Source organism: Mustela lutreola, chromosome 7 (genome assembly GCF_030435805.1).
Source record: "Mustela lutreola isolate mMusLut2 chromosome 7, mMusLut2.pri, whole genome shotgun sequence".
NCBI classification, from domain to species: Eukaryota; Metazoa; Chordata; class Mammalia; order Carnivora; family Mustelidae; genus Mustela; species Mustela lutreola.
Window position 1 is genome coordinate 88,192,201 of NC_081296.1, and position 13,110 is coordinate 88,205,310.

A 13,110-nucleotide genomic window follows, 5' to 3' on the forward strand; every position below is an offset into this window, starting at 1 on the left:
GCTTGTTCCCACATAAAGACTGACTTTTAAAAGGCTATTTTGTGTTCATGATGGCAAATGCCAAGGGTGTGTGTGTGTGTATGTGTGTGCACCTGCACACTTCAATGCTGAGCCTTTGAAATAAGGCTTGTAGACCTCTATACTGTCAGAGGGTTAGTGTCAGAAAGGCAGTTTTGGGTCTGGCCTGAAGCTCAGAATAGAGGCTGGGTTGCAGACAGAGCTTTGAGAGTCATTATATGCCAGTGGAAGTTGAAGCACTTTGTTTTTTCTTAGATATCCTTGCATCCTTCAACTCCCAGATTCCTTAATTCCAGCATTAGGAATTTATATTTTCCTTAATTGTACAAAAAATCAGCAGACATCTGACTCTTTAAAATAAAGGTATTTAAAATAAAGGTATTTCCCCCTAGTCATCACACAATTGTAAATAATGCTGGTATAGGGTCTAAATAATCATGTTAGTAGAAAAATGAAGGGAGAAAACATTGTAAAAATTTTAAAAAGGAACATTCAAAAAACAATTTTTATTAATTTCAAAAAGATTGGTGAGTGAAGACAAGTCCTCTACATGTGTTACCAGAATGAAGTCCTTGAAGAGTTTACAGTCACCAAAAAAGGTATCAATAGAACATACAGAAAAATGGACAGGTTGGTTGTTCTACTTCTTAAATACTGAAGCACATCTAAAGGTGCACCCAGTACAAAATTACGGAGGAACGGATGAATGAATGAATGAATGAATGTACAGGTGAATGAGTCAGTAAATTCTCCCTGAGAGTAAGTTTAGCTCTTTGGGATATCTCTTATCTTCCTCAACCTATTTAAGGAGTCAATGCATGGTGTTCCTTCAGTGCCTGAGGGTCTCCCATTACTCCTAAACCAAAAGTAAAAATAGATAGATCCCATGTCTCTATTAATTCGTAAGTTAACTTTGCATTTTTCCATCAAGTGCCACCAAGAAATTGCTGTCAGTCACTCACTTTTCTTCTTCTCTAATGTACAGAGCTGCTCCAAATAATACATGTTTTTCATTCATTCTCCGCCTCAAATCTCCAGGAAAGGTGGCTTACCAGGGCCAGGAGACCAGTCTTTCAAGGTTGGTAGCAGTAGATCTTACACTGATGAAACCAAATATGTTTTGCTGAGAATATTGATAAAACCGTTCATTTTTACTGAGGTCTATTCACACTGATAGATGGTCAAATACAAGACGCAAATATGGATGATCCTGGTATTACTGCCTCTGGCACTTTTTAAAATTACTTTAATATTTTTCTATACAGTCTGTAGGTGTAGTTGAGTGCCAGACTGCATTTAATTTTCCTATGCCTCCTAAAATTGTGGTTGTGAGTATTATGTACAAATTCCTAAAGGAAAAGATATTTTTCTATATGAACGTGTGGTGCTTCACCTTGACAACATGACTGCTGCTTTCTAAATATGTTAAACTTTAATTAACAGATATGTGTCTAATGAGATATACAGATTAACTGAAATACAGAATTATTAAAAACCTTCCTAAAACAAAATTTTTATAATTCCCTGCCTTAATAAATTATATTCCGTAGAGTCTATTTACCTTCCTTTGATTAATCTGGATTTTGTCATGCTTCAGGCTATAAACAATCATTTCTGCTTCTACTATAATATTTATCCATATATAGAAGGAGAAAGCAAGTCCCTTCTCTTTATTTCCAGGATGTAGCCTCAGAATTGCATTTAAAATGACAACTAAAATCCTTTCCATCCATTTGTTTTCTTTTGGTTGCCTCTTTAACCCACGAGCAAACTGAGTACTGCCCCAAATTCACTTTTATTGGGAATTCAGTTATTTGAGGTTTTAAAATCACTGTTAATCCTTTATTTATTTATTTATTTATTTATTTTTCCGATTTCAGTTGGAAGTCATACATTTTTATAAGACATGTTTAAGACGCTGACCAGGTCAAACAAATTAATGTCTCCTGAGTTTTATAGAAAGCAAGCATTTTTAAACAAAATCCTAAATTAGATGACCTGAGATGGAAATTTATCTGCTGGTTGAATGCTATAATCATCTCCAGCCTTTCTCCTAACTTGTCATTCATTGTTCAGACAATGAATATTTATTGAGTATTTACAACTTGTCAGACAATGTGAGATGCTGGAGAAGACAGAGATGACAAGTCACAATCTTGCCTTCAGTGTACTTAAAGGCTAGTGGGGCATTAGACCGAGATTCTCCCTTGGCGCCACTGGCTGATAGAATACAATCAAGGCTAGATTTCAAGTGAATTATTCTCAGTCAATTAAAAAAAAAACAAAACTTTAGCAGCCTTCCTGAAAAATTAAAGCTTTTTGGTGATGAAAGTATGCAAGAAGCTTCAACAAATGATGATACTAGATCATGGTTTTCAAACTTTAGCATGCCTGGAATTGCTGGAGGGCTTATTAAAACAGAGATTACTGGACTCTGAACCAGAGGTTTTGATTCAGTAGGTCTGGGGTTTGAGATGGGGGCAGTTGCGGGGATTTGCATTTCTAGAAGTCCCCCGGGGATACACAGCCTGCTGCTTTGGGGACTTCTCTTTGAGAAGTCACTGGTCTGAAGTATTTTGTTTCTCAAAAGACCCTCCCTCTGGTGATGGTGATGATAATGTTAATAATAATAGCTCCCACGTACTGAGCTTTTGTGGAGTGATAGGGACCTTGCCCTTGACATCCGTCAATACATTCAATTCTCGGAACAACTTAATGAAATAGTTGTGATTACAAGTAAAGGAAATAAATATTTGGAGAGGTTAATTGATTTGCTCAGTGTCACAGAGCTAGTCAGGGACAAAAGCCAGGATGTGAATTTAAATCTTTTTGATACATGTCTGTGGCTTCAACCACAGAGCTCTTCCACTTTCTTATGATGTCCAGAGCACCCGGGCAATTACAGTCTTCTTAGGAGACATCTGTGGGCATCTGTCGGCCCTGTATCCATATGTACCCACACCCTAGAGATTCTGAATAGATGACTTTTTAGGGTCTCATGGGAACGAGATAGCAGAACTTCTTTTAGTAATCTATTCTAGTGACTAATAAGTTTATTGTGATGGGAAAAATTTTTAATTGGATAAAATGATTCTGTTTTACCAATTTTTTTTTTTAAGATTTTATTTATTTATCAGAGAGAGAGAGAGGGAAGAGAGCGAGCACAGGCAGACAGAACGGCAGGCAGAGGCAGAGGGAGAAGCAGGCTCTCTGCTGAGCAAGGAGCCCGATGTGGGACTCGATCCCAGGATGCTGGGATCATGACCTGAGCTGAAGGGAGCTGCTTAACCAACTGAGCCACCCAGGCGTCCCTGTTTTACCAATTTTTAAAAGCCATTCAACCATCAAGAATTAGATTGTAAGGGCCTATTTAGCCAGAGCGGCCCCACCTGGGTTGAATAGCTATTTTGTTGTTTATGCAGTAAAACTTAAACTGACCCTGCCTCCCACCCTCCCCCAGGGGAACTTATTTAGGAGCAGGTCTGGGAAACCAGTCCCAGGTGGCAAAGCCCAAATACAAGGGTGGGTCAGGTCAGGTAGAGATAACAGCCCGAATGCGGGATGAGTCTGAGTCTGGTCAGGTGGAGACATCCAGTCGGTAAAGCGTGCGTACGGTCTCTCTAGCTACCAAGGAGTGTGGGTCCAGACTTTTGGGCGCCAGTTCTCACCAAGGTGATAGGCTGGTTCAAGTGTCTACTATGGGGTGAATTGTAGTTCAATTGGCTACCCGTGTGTGACCTAGCATGACTGTGCAGCCTTCTCTGTGTATTGCAATCTCTTTGGCCACCTGTGTGTGGCCAGGCTCAACCACATGGCCTTTGCTCTATAAAAGTTAGTCTGTGAGGCAGGGAGGGGTCTTGCTGTCTGTAGGAGGCATGGCCCTGGCTGGTCGGTTTGATTCTCGATGCTTGGCGCAAAATAAAGCTTTGCTTGACCTTCGCTTTGTATCAGTCTTGCTCCTTTAATCGCGGACCCATTATTGGGGGACCCAACAAGATAACCATAGCAAACTACACCCAGTTGAATTGAACCTATCTAGATGAAATAGGATTTGACAGTGAGGGCTGGAACTGGGTCTGCCACTTTATCTAGAAGGTCATTATACCCCCTTTCCATTCCTCTTCCACTTGCAATCCATTTAAAAGGTGTCTGTGATGGGCGCCTGGGTGGTTCAGTGGGTTAAGCCGCTGCCTTCGGCTCAGGTCATGATCTCAGGTTCCTGGGATCGAGTCCCGCTCAGCAGGGGGCCTGCTTCCCTTCCTCTCTATCTGACTGCCTCTGTCTACTTGTGTTCTCTGTCTGTCAAATAAATAAATAAAATCTTTTAAAAAAAATAAATAAATAAAAGGTGTCTGTGAAATTAATTTGAGCTTTTTTGACCTGACTTAAAGTACTTTCTGCATATCTCTTGACATAAAAATAGCAAAGATTCGATGTATTAATTGAGAGTTCTGTTGGGAAGGCTGAGTGATCTTCCCCACAGGATGAAGAAAAACAAAGAATATGCTGGTGGCTCATCAGCATCCTGTGAAGGGCCATCTTGCTTCTTGGTTAGACAACATTTTCTGTTGGTGAATTGATCCCATCTCTTCCCCTTACAGCAGATTCTTCTCCCACCTACGGAGGATGTAGAGTCCTTTCAAATGGGCTATTATTTTGACAGTATAACATTATTATTATAAAATAAAACACAGATACAGAAGATGATACAAAACAATTATATGGCAATCAGTTATTCTGAGTGAACATTCTTGAAATTGCCAAGTCAAGAAATAGAGCTTTGTCAGCTACCACGATGGCTAATTTTACATGTCAATTTGACTGGGCTAAGGACTGTCCCCATAGCTGGTAAAACATTATTCCTGGCTATGTTTGTAAGGGTGCCTCTGGAAGAGATTAATAGTTGAATCAGACTAGGGATTTTCAGGCCTTCAGACTTGGACTAGATTATACCATTCTTTCCTGGTTCTTCAGTTTGCATATGAAAGATGATGAGACTTCTTGGCCTCCACAGTCAAGTGAGGTAATCCTTGTAATAAATATCCTCTTATATCTATATATATCCCGTTGGTTTCCTGGAGAACCCTGACAGAATACCCACCCAGAAGTTCCACCTTCCCCACAAAAGTAACCATATCCTGACTTCTTATTGTAATCATTTTGCTTCATTGTTATAGTGTTATTCTGCATATGTGTATTCTTAGCATTGTATAGTCTTGCTCATTTTTTTAAAGATTTTATTTATTGGGCAGAGAGACAGCAAGTGAGGGAACACAAGCAGGGGGAGTGGGAGAGGGAGAAGCAGGCTTCGCACTGAGCAGGGATCGCAATGTAGGGCTCAAGCCCAGGACCCAGGTATCATGACCTGAGCCAAAGGCAGATGCTTAACTACTGAGTCACCCAGGCGCCCCTAGTCTTGCTCATTTTTATAATTTGATATATCTTTAAGTTTCTTTTATCCATTTCCATCACTGTCTTTGCCTCTAAATTTATGTGGAAGACTCCAGGCCATTTGACTTTAGAGTTCCTCCAAGTCTGGATTTGGCTTATTGCAGCCTCTTGGTGCAGTACAACATGTTGCCCTGTCCTCTTATTTCTTAAAAACTGGCAACAGGGTGCAGACAGTGGATCAGACTCATATTTTTCTCCCTTTGGCTAGTTTCTATGTAGTGTTTGGCAAGATCATAGGAGGCACATGGTATCAGGTTGTCTCTCTTTTTAGGGTAGGAACAACTTTGTTGCTTAATAGCTACATCTTTTAACTCATTAGAATAGCAAAATGAGGCTATTCTTATTCTACAGTTTCTTTCCCATTTATTAGTTGGAATATATTTATAAAGAGATACTTCATTTACTTTTGATTTATCAGTGGTATAGCTTATATAGGGAGAGAAGGAAAAATGCTTGATTCTTTCCCTTTATTTGCTAATTCTCAGGAACCGTACTTCAGAAGTGACTAATGTAAAGTTTCCCAGACGAGGTAAACACAACACCAGGCAAGGTGGGCACAAGGCAAGATATATTAAAGGCATCTCTGGCGAAGTTTCAGGGCTCGTGAGAAGGGGAGCCAGGAAAGTCGTGCCTGGAGGAGGTGGGCACCCTCCGGTGAGGTTCCTTGACTCCGGAAAGGGGAGTGGGGGAAGTCCCACTGGGAGGGAGTTGGCAGGGGGGTTGAGGGGGTTGGGGGGCGGAGTGGTGGGTGGGATGGGGGGGTTGTTCTTTTATTGGGCCAAGGTAGGGCATGGGCTCACATCCATATTTGGTGATCGGAAGGTATGGGGTGAGGGCTCCTGATACTCCTGTTTCCTGCATAGGTATTGGGTTACCTATGGAGAGGTGACCTGGGCATACACCCTTTTGGTGGGAGAGTCTAGGGTTAAGGAAGTGGGGGGAGGGGACTGGAAGATGGCGGCCCTGCGGTCATTTCTATTGTTCTTCCTGCATTCCCGGAACCGCTGACTCAACAACTATTACCTTTTTTACAAGATTATTTAAGAACTCATGGATTTAAGGCACTAGGGTGGCTCTGTCAGTTAAGTATCTGCCTTCAGCTCAGGTCATGATCTCATCAAGGTCCTGGGATTGAGCCCCACATTGGGCTCTCTGCTCAATGGGAAGCCTGCTTCCGCCTCTCCCTCTCCCCGCTGCTTTCCCTGCTTGTGCTCTCTTTCTTCCAAATAAATAAAATCTTAAAAAAAAAGAAAAACTTATAGATTTTGATATACTTATAGGTTTAAATACATTACATTTATTATTACTGAAGCTCAAATGATCACATATTTGATCAGTGGAAGCCTCTTCAAGGCGACTCTTGAATCCTTTTAACATGACCTAAGTAGTCATCAATAGCTTCTTTGCTTTTTGGTATGATAAGATGTTCTGGCTTGTCCTGTATACTTCTGTGTCATGCCTGGAATCTACCATTTCTCTAATAAGGTTTTATTAGTGAAAATTTATATTTTAAAATCATATGTGGTGTTAGAGATGCTCACACTGGATCAGTCTTCGGTTTCTTAAGATGGACAGAGCTTGAAAAAGATAAAAGTGTGTAGACATACACACATATGTGCATATATTTTGTATTTGCTCTTTCCCTCCAGTTATTAATAGTTGTATTTTGTCTAATTGTTTAGACAAATAGTTTCTTAACCCTTATGTCATCTTTGGCCCACAGGCAAAGTATCCTATGTCAATGTTGCCCTAGTCATCTTGTCTGAAACCCATTCCTCAGGAAGGGTTTTCTGAAGCCCATTCCTCAGGAAAGGTTCTTAGGAATAATATTCCCTGCATCTGTGTATGTTGATAAGTTTGTCTTTGCCTTTGTACTTGAAAACAAGTTTTACTGGATATTAAATCCTTGGCTTATTCTTTCTTTGAGTACCTTAACTATGTCACAACATGTCCTTCTGGGAAAAAACACTGCTGTTTTAAAATACTAATGGCAGTTTAATTTTCCTTCCCTTATAATTCACTTGTTCTTTTTCTCCATGCCCAAGCAATTTTCCCTTCCTGTCCCTTCCCAGTATGGCTTGGTAGTGGTCATTCTGGTTGATATTCATAGTATTTTTTTTCAGCATTTAGTTTCATATATATAGTTTTAGAAAAGTTTCATATATATAGTTTTATATATACATGTAGTTTTAGAAAAGTTTTTCTTGAGTTATAGTTTTTAGAATTCTATTCCCTTTGGCTTTTCTTCTACAGGGACTCTTATCAATACATTCAAGTTCCTTTGCTTATCTTTAACATTTACTCATTTTCTCCTACATCTTTTAAAAAATTTCTTTCTTCATTACTTTTTAATTATTAAGAGTTTTCTCTTTTGCACATTTAGTTTCTCTTAAGGTATTATCTGTTGTGTATATTTGTTCTTACTTTCCTTCATGCTTACTCTTCATTCCTGAAGTGATTTTTTTTATTTCTAATTTGTATTTGCCAACTCATTACCAAATTTTTCTAATTTTGATTTTTTTTTCAAGTCTTCTATCATTTTCTTAATGTCTTTGAACTCATTGTGAAGTATTAGATTACAGTTTTATTCTGTGTTGTGGTTGTGTCTTTCTGGCATGCTTTCTTTGCCTGTGGGATGCTGTTCAGTTCCTTATTTTCTTTTTCCTTATAATAACTTTGTATGGCATCTGCTTTGATACTATTCTATAGCACATTTCATAGTGAAATTAAGTTTTCTGGACTTTAGAATGAGACAGGGGTTTCATGAAACATTTCTTACTTCACAGAGCCCCCACCTAGTTATTTTAGTGTTGTGTTCAAATGCAAAGCAGCTTTCTTTCTCAGCTCTCTTGGCTCTGTTTTCCTTCTCCACTTTGGTCTGAACTTTTTCTTCCCTTTGTCTCTGTGTCCCTATTCTGCCCGGATTTCATTGCACTCCCATCAGTTTCTTTGCAGTCAGGGTCCCATCCTAGAAGGGAGCCCCTTCAGTCCCTCTTACTGAATGCCCTTTGCATTCACTTGCTTTTGGCAAGAGCTCAGCTGCCCAATTTCAGCTGCTGTTCTCCAATTGGCCCCCCATATTTTCCAGTGATATCTCACTACAGTGTGGTTTTTCTGTTCTCAGTCTATAAGCAAGAGGTCCCATTGCTTGCTTCTTCTTCTTACACAGGCAGGCTACCATGCAGGTCTTGTGAGGGTTATATTTTGGGATTCATGGGGATAACTTGTTTTGTTGTAACTGTTGTCCACAGGTTTTTGGTTTTGCTATCTTCCTCATTTAAAAAAAAAAAATTATTGATTTCTTTGAGAGTGGATGGGGGAGGGGCAGGGGAGGAGAGAGAGAGAGAAAGAGAGAGAGAAGGAAGAATATTAAGCAGATGCCCTGCCAAGCATGGAGCTAAATCCCATGACCCTGAGATTGTGACCTGAGCTGAAATCAAGAGTCAGGGGTGTAACCTAATGAGCCACAGAGGCTCCCCTATCTAACTCGATTTTTATGTGGGAATTTGGAGAGATTGAAAAACTGTACTTGCCATACACTCAGTTTCCCAGAATCTTCCTCTACCAAGGAACCCTTGATAAATGTTCCCCCAGTTTCTTTTTCACCTAGAGCAGGGAGATTTTAGCCTCCCTGATAAAGACATTAAACATTTTTCATGAAGAACTCTCTCTCTTCTGTCTCTTCTCCTCAGCCTACTCAAACCCTATTTACCCTTCTTTGCCCTCACTGGGCAAGTTTTAGCAGGATAGAGGGGAAAACAGGTATGCTTAAAGCTTAACAGTGTGACAGGTTACTTGGAACATTTTTGCAACTTGCCTTCCACAGACTGAATCGAAAGGTCAGTGACAGCAGAATGTTTCAAAGATGAAAGCTATTTCTGTCCCAACTGGAGTTTTAGTGATTCATTCTTAAATAAGAGGAAATCACCCCAGATACAGTTTTTCTGTATCTCAGTCTCCACTCTCCTGCTCCCATTTTGACCTCCAGGCAGAGGCAGGCACTGCTAGGGGAAATCAGTGCTATGACCTCAGAAATGTTTTTGATGCTTGTAGTCACATGGTGAAAACTGGAGAGGTGTAGGATTTTAACCCTGTTATACAGACCAGTTTTGTGTGTATAAAAATGCAGAAGCCCACCTGAGGTGGTTTTTCCTCCTCACTGTGGCTTCTGGAGAAAGGCAGTATATGGCTGAAGTTGGTTCTCCCTCCTCCCTGCCTGGCCATTCCTGTGCCCTCTGTGGGTCAGTGAGGGACTGTCAACTCACCAGGCTCTGCAGTTTTTCCATGCAGGTGCTGGATATCCTTGGACAGCCAAGCACTGTCCTGCTTGGGGCTATCTGACAGCTTAGGCTCTTTCTGAGTTTCTGACCAGGAGGAAGGCCCTGTTTGATTGGCATTTCTTTTATTAGCCAGGAGCCTACAAATAATCAACCCTTCCACCTTGCCAGCATTCAGTGTTTGGCTGCAAAGTGTCTCGTGGTGACCTTTACTTGCATTGGCCTGCAGACAATAGTAAGTTTCCTTAGTGAGAAGGAGATGGGAGGAGGGAAAGGGCATATGTGAAGCCTAAGCATTAACTGTGAGGACTTAAGTATAGGATATGCAGCCAGCTCTGGCAGCCTCAGTTCCTCTGCCCTTTACGAAGGCGACAATGACTGTATCATTACCCGCCCCGCTCAAGCACCAATGTGGGGACACATGCAAGTTCAAAGACTTTAGAACTCAAACTGCCACTGTCCTTCTGACATCCCTCAAACAGGAGGCCGCCATGGAAGGCACATAACTTTGCCATATAGAAGACGTCATCAACTGGCAGCCTGCAGATGAATTTGGTTTGGACTTCAGAGAATTAAAAAAAAAATGCTTTTAATTAGTTGCAAACATTTAAATATCAGGAGACTTCATGTTTTAAAAAAGAAGAAAAAAAGGTCAGTGTCTGGCTTCTCTTGAGAAACCAGGGACCTAGCTACTAGTGGCTGGCACTGAGTGGCAACTGCTCCCTAACAGAGGGGCCTGTGTGCTCCCTGTGGCTGTGGCGGTGACAGTGGCCCCTCTCACCCCTCTGCTATCATTTTTGTTCTTTCTCCTGGGTTAGTCCCATCAGCATAAAAACCTAATGTTATTTCTTCTTTGGGTTTTTTTTTAATTTTTAATTTTTAAATTTTTTAAAGACTTACTTATTTGAGAGGGAGAATGAGAAAAAGAGCATGAGGAAGGGGAGGGGCAGAGGGAGAAGCAGGGTCCTCACTGATCAAGGAGCCCGATATGGGGCTCGATCCCAAGACCCTGAGATCATGACCTGAGCCAAAGGCAGAGGCTTAATTGACTGAGCCAACCAGGTGTCCTGTTTCTCCTTTCTTAAAAATAATCAACCTTTGTATTTTCTTTATCCATTCATCAAAAGAACATGAAATCCTGCCGTTTGCAATGTGGTGGATGGAACCAGAGGGTATTATGCTAAGCGAAGTAAGTCAATCAGAGAAAGACAATTATTATATGATCTCTCTGATATGAGGAATTTGAAGGGGGGGGTCATGGGGGGCAGGAGGGAAAAATGAAACAAGATGGGACTGGGGAGGGAGAAAGACCGTAAGAGATTTTCAATCTCAGGAGACAAACTCAGGGTTGCTGGGGGATGGGGAGGAGGGGTAGGGTGGTTGGGTTATGGACATTGGGGAGGGTATGTGCTATGGTGAGTGCTGTGAATTGTGTAAGACTGATGAATCACGAACCTGTACCCCTGGGGAAAATAATACATTATATGTAAGTTTAAAAAATAATAATAATTGACCTTTTCTTGCTGAGTGCTCTCTCCCATTTCTTTCCCCTCTTTGCAGCAGAAACTCCTCACAAGAGTTGCTCACAGTCAGTCTCCACTCTCCTGCTCCCATTCTCTTCCACATGCTCTGCAGTCAGGCTCTGGTCCCTCAGGCCACACTGCAACACAGAGAGGTCCCTAGTAATGTCAGCCAGGGCTCACATTTCCTCCAAACTGACCCACGGGCTCCCTGTGACTCTGGCACTTGGTCCCTCCCTGCCTTCCATGCTACTCTTTGCTCACCTGCCCTCCAGTTTCTATCACACTTGACCTTTCCTTTCTGTCCACCCTCTTTGCTCGAAGAGACTTAGATCTCTGCCCACAGTCCTTGTGTCTCCTCACACCCCTTCATGACCATCATTAGTCTATAGACACCTAAAAAGCATCTATGTGCTTTTTAGGTGTCTATTTCCAGCTCAGGCCTCGGCCTGAACCACAATCACATAGGCAGCTGCCTACCTGACACCACCTCTTGATGTCTAATAGGTGCCTCATAATGGTATATGCAAGCTGTAAGGACCTATTTAGAAACTGTCCCTGCTCCCCTTCCCCCAGGGGATTTAGTTGGAGACAAGTTCCGGAAACCAGCTCCAGGTAACAAAAGCCCAGATACAAGGGTGGGTTAGGCCAGGTGGAGATCAGTGGGGGGGATGCATACTGTCTCCCTGGTTACCAAGGAGTATGGACCCCACCTTTGGGAACACTTTTTGGCGCCAATCCTAATCAAGGTGTAATAGGCTGGGTCAAATGTCTACTAGGGTAAATTGTAACTCAGTTGGTCACCTAGCATCACTGTGGAGTTTCCTGTGTGTGTTACAATCTCATTGGTCACCTGTGTGTGGCCAGGCCTGACCGCATGGCCTTTGCCCTTAAACGCTAGACTGTGAAACAGAGAAGGGTCGCCCTCTCTTGCAAGAGGTGTGTCCCCAAACATTCGGTTAGATTCTTGATGCTTGGTGCGAAAGAAAGCTTTGCTTGACCTTCACCTTGTATCAGTCTCGCTCCTTTAATCATGGACCCATTATTGGGGCATAACACAAGCCAAACTCTTAGTCCTTCTCCCTTTGCCAGGTATCTCCCATGTGTCTGCATATACATTCTTCATCTTCCCTCTTCTCTTCCAGTCACTACCCTGGAAGACTGATTTGTATGGGCTGTTCCGTAATTGGGCTTCTGGTTGGGTTCTACTAATGCAAATTCCAGTGGGAAACCAAGAGGTTGAGGAAAGTGAGGTCCAGGTGTTTATTTCTTGGACTCCTTCCCCACAGGGTCACCCAGGGCTGGCTGCATCCCTCTATCAGAAGTAAGTTAACACAGACATTTCAAATGATTCTATTCTTTCTGGGTCTGGTAACTGCCTGTCGGGCCTAGGATTGCTCACTCCCCACTGTTTACTAGACTTGGGTGTATCATTCTATCACTTGTGGTTTCCCTACACCCTGCCAACACCTTTGTTTATTTATAAATAAATATAAATAAATTATTTATAAATAGTCCCTTCCTTAAATCCTCCATGAATTATTCTAATGTAAGTGTGTCATCTGTCTCCTGCTGGGACCCTGATTGTACCTCATACGGTTGCCCTTTTTATTTCAAGAGGATGTTATTGCAAATGACCATTCTTTGTGTGAGGACAGTTAGAAAGGCAGATGTGTGTTTGTCATTTTAATGTTACACTTTGATAGAAGCCTGAGGGGAAAGCAGAGCTACATAGTAATTTCAATAAATATCTGTGACTAGACCTTCACCCAAGAGGATAGATAACAATTTGGAAGTAGATGCAAATGAGATAGGAGAGCATTTACCTTAGATAACAACTCTGC